Raw genomic sequence first — 13,899 nt, 5'->3', positions numbered from 1 at the left:
AGATATATGAAATAAGATAGAGATGAAATAGAGATATATATATATATGATATAGTATTATGGAGTATAGAGATATATAGAGCAGACAATATACATCTTATATATATATATATATGAGATATATAGATAGAGAGATAGATATAGAGAGATACATAGTACATCTAGATATAGAAATATATATCGTATAATAGATATATAGAAGATATATAAGAGATATAGATAGAGTATATACATATAGACAATTGAGAGAGATAAATTTAAGAGATAATATATTATATATATAAATATATATATACGATGAGTAGAGATATAATATATATATTATTAGATAGAGACGATATATGAGATAGAAAGACAGATAGACATCTAAATATATAAATGATATATATATATAGATATATAATATATAGGAGTAGATATATATATATATGAAATATATATATATATATTATATATATATATAAGATAGATATATATCTATAGATAGATAAATATATACGATATAATAATTATATATATATATCTATAGATCAAATAGAGAAGATAATATGAGATATAAATAGATAGATATGATATATATATATATATATAGATATATATATATATATATATATATTAGTATTTATATATATATATTATATATATATATATATTTATATATATATAATATAATATTATATATATATATATATATTTATATATATATATATGTATATATATATATATATATATATAGATATTATTTATATATATATGTTTATATAATATGTATATATATATATAATATATATATATTTATATATATATGTATATATTATATTATATATATATATATAATGTAATATTATATATAATATATATATATAATTTATATATAAATGCTATATATTATATATATATATATATATATATGTATATATATTATATAATATATATATATATATCTATAATAATATATATATAATATTTATATATGTATTATATATATATAATATATAATAATATATATTATTATATATATAAATGCGTGTGTGTATATATGTATATATGTATATATACATATATACATATATGTATATATATGTGTGTATGTATATGTATATACGTATATATGTGTATGTGTGTATACATGTATACATATATACATATATATGTATGTGTGTGTGTGTGTGTGTGCGTGTGTAGGTGTGCGTGCGTGCGTGTGTGTGTTTGTGTGTGTTTGTGTGTGTTTGTGTGTGTTTGTGTGTGTGTGTGTGTGTGTGTGTGTGGTGTGTGTGTGTGTGGTGTGCCTGTGTGTGTATGTTTTTGTGTGTGTGTGGGTGTGGTGTGTTGTGTGTGTTGGTTGTGTGTGTGTGTGTGTGTTTGTGTGTGTTTGTGTGTGTGTGTGTGTGTGTGTGTGTGAACGTGTGAACGAAGCCTGGTCTGAGTAGGCCTACTTAAACAGGGCGTGAGCTAAGGGCCGCTGCCGAAAGCAAGGCGACATTCATACGATCCGCAACGAGCACGTGAGATGAACAGGTGAAATAAAAAGATAACCTGGGACTGCGTCTACGGGGCTAAGTAACACAGCGACATGAATTATGAACGAATGACCGGGTGAAAGCTAGCGTGGGTCAACCGCTTGCAGCATTGACAAAACATGACCCCTGTGTTCTCCGGTGTCATGGGTCTGTGTTTATCATCATGTCCGCTGCCACCTTCCGCTCGCTTCATTTCTCTTGGGTTGGCGAATCAGCCTTTGTTTTTATGCGTTTTAGCTATGGGTTTCTTTTTTCGCTTTTTAGCTATGGGTTTCATGTTTCCACGATGTTCTTATCCTTTACTACAACATTCTAGCAAACTTATATTGCCATATATTTTCGTGGTTATTCGTTAAAATCCGTTTTTTTTCCATGTTCTTGAACGACTGTAACGACTCTAAACGCTCAAGATACTCCAACAATATACTATTCTAATATCCAAATCAAAGCGCTGTACAATGTAAAAATCAGTACCTTAATTTCTCCTAAACGTGATTAAAACAAAACAAAACAAAAAAAAAAAAAAACTAACTTTTCTTGTTTTCATTGTAGCCTTTTATTTTTCTTCAAAAGGCGTAAATTCACACACACAAGCTTTGACAGCCTTTCTAATGCGACCACCCCTATTGAAGACCAAAGCATACACGGGAGTACCTTGCTCGTCAGTTACCGCACGCACTTGGCCTGTTATGATGTAAGCATTCCCTTGATTGTCTTGCCGCTAAGTACCATCACTGAATACAAGTCTTTTTACTCGCATTACTGTTTCTTGTTCATAATTAGTATCGGGGTGGTTTGTCTTCACAAAACTAAACTATGAGATTTTTTTTCCTGGATTCCGTTAATAAACCAAAGAGTAACCTGCATCGAGAACTAAAATCAAGACCATATAGATGTCCCCATTCACCCTGACCGCCTCCCCCCCCCCCCCACTCATCTCACTACACACATCCAAACAACCATTCAAGGAACTGTCGAGCACTTTCATCACTGGTGAAGTATAAAGGGCATATCTCTGCAATACAGAATTACGCCTGTAATGTCTACACCATGACACTTAATATATACACCTTTTCCTGTCGTATATCCTTTAGATTACCTGGTAATCTGACGTTCAGGCGAGGGAAATCGACACTCGACACGATCGCAAAAGGCTGCTGACGCCGACTGAATGAGCGAAACCTCTGCTAGGAAAGCTATAAAGGTTCACGGCCCCCTCCCTCCCTTCGCTCTAAAAACCCCCTACCCCTCCCCTCCTTCCTCCCTCCACTCCCTTCCCAATCTCCCCTCCCCCCGGTCTCCTCCCCTCCCTTCCACCCCTCCCCCCTTCTCACTTCTACCCCTTCCTCACCTCCCCTCCCCTTACCCCCCTTTGCTCCCTTCCGCTCTTCCTCTCTTTCTTCAGTCCATCTCTCCCCCTCCCTCCCCCTCCACTCCTTGCCTCCCCATCCTCCACCACCTTATTCTCTCGCTCATTTCATCCCTTCTCTCTATTCTATCTATCTCCTCCACGTTCATCTCTCTCTCGTTTATCATATCTCTTTTCTTCTCTTTCAACTGCCACATCTCTTCCCTCCTCTTAAAAATTTCTCTCTCTCTCTCTTCTCTCTCTCTCTCTCTCCTCTCTCTTCTCTCGCTCTATAGTATATATATATTATATATATATAGATATATTATATATATATATATATAGATATATACACTCTTCCCTCTTCGCTCCTCCCCCTTTTCGCTTATCGATGCACCCCTTCGTTTGTCTATTTTTTTTTCTCTCTCTCTCTTCACATGTCATCTCCTTCTTCTTCCTCCTCTGCTTCCCATTCAATGCCTGTGAGTCGGTTCACATTACAGTCATTTAATGCCCTAATCGTCGCAATTAACACGACAATTAACAAACTATCAGCATTTCCCTCGTGATCAGCAATATGAGTCCTTTATTCCGGCAGTTAATAAGGATGTGTCTCTGGCTTGGTTCTATAATATTTTTTTATTTGCCATGTCATTCCGAACCTACAATTGTTTATTAATAGGGGTTATTATTTTACAGCTTCATTATAATTCTTAATGCCTTGGTGATGGGATGTTATTGCCAGTAACGGGACAATAATGATATATGTAGCAATGATGGATAACTATTAATAAAGGTTGTTATTGATAATGATAATAATAATTACCATTATTGATGATTATGATAATTATTCTAACTGCTACACTAATAATGATGATGCTAGTAATGGTGATATCACAGAGAATATATTAACATTAGATGAAAATAATAATGACAATGATAATAATATGCTAATAATGACAGCCAATAATGCATATGATAATGGCCAAAATAACAACAGTAGTATCAATTCTAATGATAATGAAAATGATAATAATGATAAAAAACAATAATTAATGATAATAATAGTACACGATAATGATAATGAAAAATGATACTAATGATGATAAAAAACAATAATAATGATAATAATAGTAACGATAATAACTTATAATGATAACACTAATAATATAATGATCATAATAACAATTATAATAATAATAATGATAATAACAAGGGTGATAATAATAATGACAATGATATGCATGCTTATTAAAATAACGTTAATTATTATTGACATTAACAATAATAATGGTACTAATAACATTAATTACGGTAATGATAATAATGATGTTGATGGTAATGATAATAATAATAATGATGATGATGATGATGATGATGATGATGATGATGATGATGATGATGATGATGATGATGATGATGATGATGATGATGATGATGATGATGATAATAATAAAATAATAATAATAATAATAATAATAATGATAATATTAATAATGATAATAGAAATAATAATAATAATAATAAATAAAAAATAATAATGATAATAACGATAATGATAACAATAATAATAATAATAATAATAATAATGATAACAATAATAATAATAATAATAATAATAATAATAATAATAATAATAATAATAATAATAATATAATAATAAAAAAATAATAATAAAATAATAATTAAATGAAATGATAAGAAAAGATAATGTTTAATGATAATAAAAATAATATAAAAAATGAACTACTACTACAAACTCTACTCACTTAATAAAAAATAATAATGATAATAATAATAAATAAAGAGATAAAAAATTAAAACCCTTAAGTATGATAACATAATAAAAATAATGATATGATTAATAAAAATAGTGAAAAAATATCATCAATGATGATTGAAAATAATAACAAAATAATAACATAATCATAACAAAATAATTCTTTAAAAAGAACGATAATAAAATATAATAATAGAAATGGAAGATGATGAATGAGATGAGAGATGATGATGAGATGAGATAAATGATATGAAGATGATAAAGATGATGGATGATGATGATAAAGATGATGGTGATGATGTGATGATGATGATGATGATGGATGGATGATGATGATGATGATGAGTGTGAGGTGAAGATGATGAGATGATAGATTATATGATGATGATGAGTGATGATATGATGATGATGATGAAGATATGTGATGATGATGATGATGATGATATGATGATGATGATAAAATATAATAAAACATTGCTAAAAAAATGAAAATAACAGAAAATATCAAAAACAATGGTGACAACAAAAATAAAATATAATAACACCCCCTGGGGGGGGGGTGCGGACTTGCGGTCTTTTGGGGAATTGCTTTTTTGGCTTTACCTCTTCATTTCTTTGAATGAGATTGCAAATAAAAACCCTACATAAAAAGGGCAACGAAGAAATAAAAATCATAGCAATAACAAAAAAATAAAAAAAAATCATAACACGAAAATAACAGAAACGACAGAAAAAAATGGTGCAAATGCGTACCACCAGAAAACAAGCACTGGGGAATGAGACAGCGACGCCAACCGACGCAAGTACCCGGGTTTAACAGCAATATTTTTTTTTTCCCCTTTTAAACCGCCTATACAGTTTATATGCGGTCTTTTCCACCGGAATTCCATGGCGCAGCGCGTCACCGAGAGACTTTGAGTATTTTAACTTTTTTGAAACCTTTTTCTTCCGCGGGGGGGGTTGGGGTTAAAAGGGTGGTGCTCGTTTCCGTAATTTTTTCATGAGTGATATATAAAAAATTAAATGTAATATGGATAGTTATATTTGTGTGTGGGAATTTTCCCACACCACCCCAAAATGATATACACACATACATATAGCATATTTTTTATATTTATATATAATATATATATATATATTTTTATATAAATATATATATTATTGATAAAATTTTTTTTACCCTACTATCTATTATCAATCTATCATTAACACAATGTGTGTGTGTGTGTTTGGGGGTGGGGTGTGTGTGTGTGTGGGTGTGTGTGTGTGTGTGGTGTGTGTGTTGGGGGTTTTGTTGTTTGTGTGTGTGTGTGTGTATGTGTGTGGTGTGTGTATGTGTTTGGTGTGGTTTGTGTGTTTTGTGCAATTATAATATATAATATATATATATTTATATTATATATATATATATAATATATAATAATATATTTATATAATATATATATATTATATATATATATATATATATATAATATTATATATATATATATTATTATATATTATTATATATATATATATATATATAATAAATAGTATGTGTGTGTGTGTGTGTGTGGTGTGTGTATAAATATAATACACATATTTATACCAATATTTAAATATTTATATTATATATTATATAATATATTATATATATTATAATATATATATTATTTTATATTTATATATGCATGTGTTTACATATCATAAATTTTTTTTCCTGATAAATAAAATTTTAAATTTTTCGGCCAACTTGTTCTGACATCATTATCCTAATAAAAATTAGCCAAAAAATGATTGTGTATTTATTACAAAATTTCCTATCTCTACTACTAAAATAAAAACAAAAACCCTTACCTTACTCTTGCGCTATTTTGAGAAAATGAAAATGATGTATGAGATATGGATATGGCGATGATGAAGTTTATTATTGTGATGATAATATGACAGGTGATTATGGTGATGTGAGATGGTGATGGTGATGATGAGGTGATGATGTGTGGTGATGGTATGGTCTGGTGATGATATGATGGTGATGATGAAGTTTTATTTTTATTTGATGATGATATGCGATGGCGATGTGAAGATTTTTTTTATTGTGTGATGATTGATGATGATTAGATTGTGGTACTAATGCCAATTATTTTTTAATGCTAGTAAATACCCTGGGGACAGTAAATAGCAAATTTACCAATTCCCATATAAACGTTGCAAACTGCCCCCAAAAACTCGAAGGCCCAGCCATGCGTTCGGCCGAATCAAGCTCCCCTAGTCACGTGACCATGGGTCGACTCTCTCTCTCTTCTCTCCCCTTTTTCCTCCTCTCTCTCTCTCCTCTCTCTCTCCTTCCCTCTCTCCCCTTCCTCTCTCTCTCTCTCTCCCCTCTCTCCTCTCTCTCTCCCCCTTTTTCCTCTCTCCTCCTCCCCTCTGCTGGGTCGCGCTGCGTTTCCCTTAAAACGCCTCCCTCGCACACATCATCCCCTAGAAAACTGTGCAGGATTTGTTATTTCGGGAAAACGGAGCTTGTAGTTTCCCCGTCGGATATTGGTTTGCTTTCCCGCTTTGTTCAATTTTATTTTTTTCTTTTTTTTTCTCTCTCTCTCTCTCTTTCTCTCTCTCTCTCTCTCTCTTTTCCTTCTTCACTCGGTCGTTTGTCTGCCAGGAGACGATAAATTTCTCTTGAACCTTGAGGGGGAAAAAAAAGCTGATGGGGTTTTGCTTGCTTGTCCTAAAGATTTTTTTTGGCAGCGGGGTAGTAAAAGAAAAATGTTTTTGAAAAATACAAGTGCGTAAAAAATTGATATATAATATATATTGTTGGTGTGTGGGGTGTGTTTTTGTGTTTTAGCATATTTGTGTGTACTGGTACGTATATCTGTATGTATGTATATATTTGTGTATATATATTTATGTGTGTGTGTGTGGTCGGGTTGTGTGGTGGTGTGTGTGTGTGTGTGGGTGGTGTGGGGGTGTGGTGTGTTGTGTGTTTTGTGTGGGGTGTGTGTGTGGTGTGGTGTTTGTTGTGTGCATATTATTATCATCATTTTAACTTATGGTAAGCCATAAAAAGATCCACCTAAAATTTTCGAGAATTATACCTTTCAGGGGTGCAAAAGGTGTCAATGCAACTAAAAACACAGGAAGAAAAAAAATCTCAATTTACTTAAAAAAGTCTATCAGCTATTTTTGAACTACCAGAGTCGGAGAAGTTAATTTTTGAAGTCACTCTATTCCAAACCTACAATAGCAGTAAAAAAAATTAGAAAAAAGAGTGCCACAAACGCTTTCATCAAATGCCATTTAACTGAGGTCCTGAACTTCTAGAACTTTAGTTGATAAGACAGTAGGAACCCCAAATTCCCCGATGGCCAAGTCCAAATCCAAGTAGCCCGGAAAAGTTATTGGAATTAAAAAAAAACGCGAGGATTGGAGGGGGACTCTGTAGCAATAAACCCCACAGGAGACCAATATCTAAATGAGGCAAATGAAAAAAAAAAAAAAATCTACGTTTCATCTTCATAAGCTTCTTGCCTTAAGGACAAATAACATGAAACTCCTCAGCTGAGGTAATTAAGCCTCCATTAATCAGCAGATTTGGATGATGAGGCAACTACGCTGAACACCGATTCTCAATCATTTCCTTGGACTTTCCTTGGAAATTTTATCACCATAGAGAGGAGTATCATCAGCACATACCAATATTTTACTAGTAATGCCTGGCCCTATTACTTTTATATGGAATGAAGAGCAAAAGGGGCCCGAATAAACTTAAGGAACCCCACAGGACATTGGGGGTACGAATGTGTGTGTGTGTGTGTGTGTGTGTGTGGTGTGGTTGTGGGGTTTTTGGTTTTTTTTGGTTGTGGTGTGTTGTGTGCGTGTGTGTGGTTGGGGTGCGTGGTGGTGCGTGCGTGTGCGTGTGCGTGTGCGTGTGCGTGTGCGTGTGCGTGTGCGTGTGCGTGAACTGACGTGTGTGTGTGTACAGTACGATCCTCGTTTTGTGTATGTGCCCTATTTTGTTTGGTGAGAATTTGTGTGTGTGTTTGAACTTAATTTTTAATCGCTTTGTGTAAGTAATTCTGTTCTATGTGTAGGGGTTTGCTTTTGTGTACCAAACCCCCCCTGTTTTTAATGATCTTTTTAACGAAAAAACATGCTGACGGATAATCGGGGCAATAGATAGTTTCAAAATTTTTGTCAGCAAATGTGGGGCATCCCGTGAAGAAGAAAAGCCGATTTTCTCCCCCGCCCGAAAAAAAAGAAAAGAATTAGTTATAATATTATAGTTTTTAATTTTTTTCGAAGTATTTTAAGTCATATTTTTATTATGATGTGGCGTAGGCGCATAAAGAAAAATTTTTTTTTTTTATTTTTTTGCAGAATAAACATATCATTTGCATTTAAAAAAAAAATCGCCGCGGCCTTCTTCAAATTATATATAATAAAATTATATATATATAATTAATATATAAAATAAAAAAATAAATATATAATAATTTTAAAAATTAAATAAAATTTATAATAAATATAAATATACCACACACACAAAACACAGGGAAAATGCAAAATATTAAAAGATAATAAGAAATATAAAATAAAAAATAAAATAATAAAATATATAATTTAACTAATAAATAATAAAATAATATATAATTAAAATAAATTTTATTTTAATATATCTTAATATATATATATATATATAATATATAATATAATTTATAATAATATTTTAATATATATAAGAGAGAGAAGAAAGACGGGGGATGTGGGGAAAGGCAAGCTCAGAGCAGTGTACTAGTACGCAGCTAGGGTCAAACTTGGGGCGGAAGAAACTGACCTACAAAATCCCCGCTTAGAAATGTTCATCTACGCACAATTGCAACTTAAAGCTTTCTTACCATTCCTCAAAATTTTTCCAAATGGCCTTATCTCTCCCCAAACCCTGGGGGTTTCCCGGCAAAACGTAAAATTTTTAAGCACAAATAGAAAAAAGAGGGCCTGGCAAATGCAGATTTGGGAAGAATTCTTATATTTAAAACTGGGGTTAAAAGTACTGCATTAATTTTAAGTACGTGTGTTTACCCTTTTCTATTAAAACCCTTATAAAACTTTTGTAAAACATTTTGAATTTTAATACGATTTTGAATTTTAAAATTTAACTTGAACTTGTCCCCCGTCCATCGGATATGGGGCCCATAATTTAAAAATAGATAAATAGGTAGACATACATAAAAAAAATATGTGTAGGAATAAATAAAAAAAAATAATATAAATATAATAGATAAATAAAAATAAACAAAAAAAAAAATAATAATAGATATATAAAATAATAAAATATAATAATTATAATTTTTTAGATTAATACTTAAAAAAATATTTTATAAATATATATATAATATATTATATAAAAAATATATATAATTATATATTAAATAATATATTATATATATAATATATATTATAAATATATATATGTGTGTGTGTGTGTGGTGTGTTTTGGTGTGTGTGTGGGGGGGGTGTGTGTGGTTTTATATAAATATAATTTATATATATATATATATTATATATATATAATATAATATATATATAATTAAAATTTTTTATGCATGACATATTATGTATGCAAATATGATACACACGTTGGTAAAAAACAAAAAGCTTCATCGGGCATGACAAGACCTAAAAAAGTCGCAGACCCTCCCCTGGGGAGTCCCCCTCAGGCGAAGCTGCAAGGGGGGCAAGGAAACATTTTAAAATGTTCTCTATAAATTTGATTTGCAATTTTTTTGTATTGGTGGAAAGGCCGGAGCGACAAACAACAGAAAATTTTTTTCGTTTGGGAGATGGAAATTGCGCCCTGAAAATTTTTTAACAATAATAGTACAGGGAAAAGGGCCTCGGCTTTCGGCAAGGTGATGGTAATGTTGGTGGGGTGTTGTGTGTGTGTGTGTGTGTGTGTGTGTGTGTTGGGGGTGTGTGTTTGTGTGTTGGTGTGGTTGTGTTTTTGTGTTTGTGGGTTTTTGGGGTGTGTTTTGGTGTGTGTATTATAACTACGTCATTACACGGGACCGTATATACACAAGATGTATACAAATATATGAAAAAAGGGTTTGAGACAAATACCTAAACTCACTGTGGAAAAGATTTTTTTTTTTAACCTCCTGTTTCCGGGCCTTTACCTGCCCTGCTCCCTACTTTAGGAAACCTTTTTGATGTTTCCCCCTGGACCCGGGCCGTTTTAGTGGTGGGTTTTGTTTATACCCCACACACACAAAATAAAATATATAATATAATATATATTATTATACTATATTAATATATATAAAATCTAATATATATTATGGGTGTTTGTGTGGGGTGTGTGTGTTTTGGGGTTGGTGGTGTTTGTGTGTGGGTGTGTGGTGTTGGGTTGGGTGTGTGTTTTGGTTTTGTCTTTGATAAGCAATTTCAAAAATGCTTTTTTCTCATTTTTATTTTTTAAAAAACAAATCCGAGAATTATAAAAGCTTAAAATTTTTCCATACAAATCAGCGGAAAAAAGGGGTAGTGACATAAAAAACTAAAAAAGACAAAATCATATGCCTGCCATCTGGAATTTTTTTGTTCCACTTTTTTAAAAAACCAATTTTTTTTTTTTTTTTTTTTTTTTTTTTTTTTAAGGGGAAAGCAAGGGATGAACAAAAGCCCAAGGATAATTGCGGCGTTAAGTGTACTGAAATTTCGGTCAGCTGTTTTGTAATGACCCACTTGCTGCAAATCTGTCTCATCCGGGCCATTGGCCCAGATTTTTTCCTTTAAAGAGATAAAGAGTGTATAAAAACCCCTACGTATGTATATTTTTAATTTATCCTGCGGGGTTTTTCCTTTTTTTTATGTACGTTAGTGCAAGGGTGTCTGCCAGAAAAGTGCTGACTATTTGTGTGACACGCTTGTGACCAATTTTAAAAACTTGACTTGGATGAAAAAAGAGAAACATAAACAGATTGCTACAGGGTTTTCGCTTTGCTGTAAAAAAAGATTGAGAGAGTTTGCAATGGTACTACGACTGTAAAAACTATATATTTTTCGATAGGCTGAGGCTGAGCAAAGGATATGGCGAGGGGATTCCCGGGTTTTAAATTTTCAAAAACCGGTTAGAAACCCCTGTAAAAATTAAAAGGCATATTTTAGCATGGTTTCCCACGCATTTTCTCTTTTAAATACATCATTCCCGATTAATTTTCTTGAGCCCCAAGTTTTAAAATTTTAACCTTTTCCCTTTTTAAAGGGAAAAAGGGAAAGGTAACTGAAAAAAAAACCGACCCCCGGGCGTCACCTTGTGTAAAACTTGTCCCCCCAAATTTTTTGCTGTAATTCTCTTGAATTTTGGGTTATGCCACACCGTTAATAATATCTAAATATTTTTTCACAAAACATTATTAATTCTCTTATACTTACAAACCCGTCATATTTGTGCAATTTCCCCCGCTTCCCCCCCGCTGGGCCTAACCAAAAACGGATGTGCAAACTATAACAACCGGGCCCATTGGTTTTAAAATTTTTTTGGTCTCGTTGTCCTGGGCATGTTGTGATAGATCACCGTCTTTTAAAAGGGAAAAGGAAAAATTTTGGGCAGTTTTTTAATTTTTTTAATACCTTTTTAAAATGAAAAAAAAATTGATTTTTAACTCAAGATGCAAAGAATGAAAAAAAAAAAACCCTTTTGAAAAAATAAATTAGATTTTTTTTTTTTACTATTCAAATTAAAAACCCCTCTTTTTGGGAAATGGAGGGGAAAAGGCTTTATTGCGGGTTTTACAAATAAAAGAAACGTGATAGAGTTTTTTCCTTTATAAGGGGAAAATGCAAGGGCCCCTTTAAGGTGAAGCTTAGCCCCACAAACTATTCCCTTTTTAAAAAATGGCACTTTTTACCCTGGAAGTGGTTTGTTAACCCCCGGGAAAGATATCATTGCCCCTTTTTTTGGATCTTTTTTCCCCCCCCCGATCTGGCCCCATTTTTTCGGTATGTTTTGTTGGTAGGTATATTGCCCTTTTTTTGTTTTTTTGTATTTTTTTTTAAGGCCCCAAAAGGAATTTGTGAAGAAATTTTCCCGGGTTTCTTGTTTTTTTTTTGTCTTACATTGGTGCAAACCCCAAGCCCATAACACATTTGGGGGAAAGGAGTAACATATGGGCGTTGGAGGGACCCCGAAACCCTTAGAAAAAAATAAAGGGGGAAAAAAATTTTTAAAAAATTATATAAAAAAAAGATACTTCAGGTAAAGTCAAATATTCTTTTTAAGTGGGGAATAAACTGTAAAAATTTTTTTTTAAAAAAACTACCCGAAATGTTTTTTTTTCCGATCTTGAAATTTTTCGAAACTCATCTTGGAAAACTTTTCCTACTTGGGGAGGGCACCCAAACAACCCTTTAATTTCCCCCTGATATTTTTCCTCTCGTAGAAAGTCCCCTAAAAATGACCCAAACCCGACACCACTTAGGCTCGATAACCTGAAGCTGAGAAGCTCGTTTCGCCCCCAATCCCCTTTAACCCTTTTCAAAACTGGGGCTTAACCCCGCCTTTGATCCCAAAAAAAAATTCTGCCCCGTACGCTTTGTAACATATGAAAATTTTTAAACCCATAGTGATCTCAACCGCAATGCCAACTTGCAACATTGACTTCCCGCTTGCGCACATGTAATGTTTGGTAAATTTACGTTTTCTTTTGTTACGAGAAAAACCCCAAAGTGTGGGAAAACATAAAAAGGAAAATACAAAATAGGGAAATTTTGAGGGTTTTGCCCTGCTTATCCCCTCTTTTGTGGGTGAAGTGCGTGCCGGGACGGTCCTAGCCAGCTAGACCGTTTTGCTCAATAAAATTTTCACGTTTTCATTGCCGCGATTCTGACTCAGATGCATTCTTTCCCAATATTTTATCCAGACATGTTTTGGGAAAGGGGGCTTACAGCAACTCAAATTTTTTGCGGTAATCAAACCCAAAAAATCCTCTCTTTTTACGTTTTTTCTTTTTTTAATCCGGGGCTAAACTTTCCCCCATTTTTTTTTCTCTTTTCCCTTTTGACTCTTCCTTTTTCCTTCTCCCCCCTTTCCAAATTTTTCCCCTTTCCCCTTTTCCCCCTTCTTTTTATAAATTTTCCCCCCTTCCCTTTTCCTCTTCTTTTTTTTCTACCTCTCCTTCACATTTGGGACTTTTTTTGTAGGGGATATTCGCACGAATCCTTTGCCCTTTCCGCCCCATCTCTCTCGGCTCCTCCAAAATGATTTTTTCA

General features: G+C 32.6%; 1 protein-coding gene across 1 annotated transcript in view; it reads left to right on the top strand.

The window, feature by feature from the left end:
* Nucleotides 1-13,899, top strand: part of LOC119579997 (apolipoprotein D-like) — a gene marked incomplete in the record, with an annotated part of 26,614 nt that overhangs the window by 488 nt on the left and 12,227 nt on the right.

This window comes from Penaeus monodon, chromosome 1 (genome assembly GCF_015228065.2).
Source record: "Penaeus monodon isolate SGIC_2016 chromosome 1, NSTDA_Pmon_1, whole genome shotgun sequence".
In the NCBI taxonomy this organism is placed as follows: Eukaryota; Metazoa; Arthropoda; class Malacostraca; order Decapoda; family Penaeidae; genus Penaeus; species Penaeus monodon.
The sequence above is the reverse complement of the archived record's forward strand: the minus strand, read 5'-3'. Positions and strand labels throughout refer to the sequence as shown.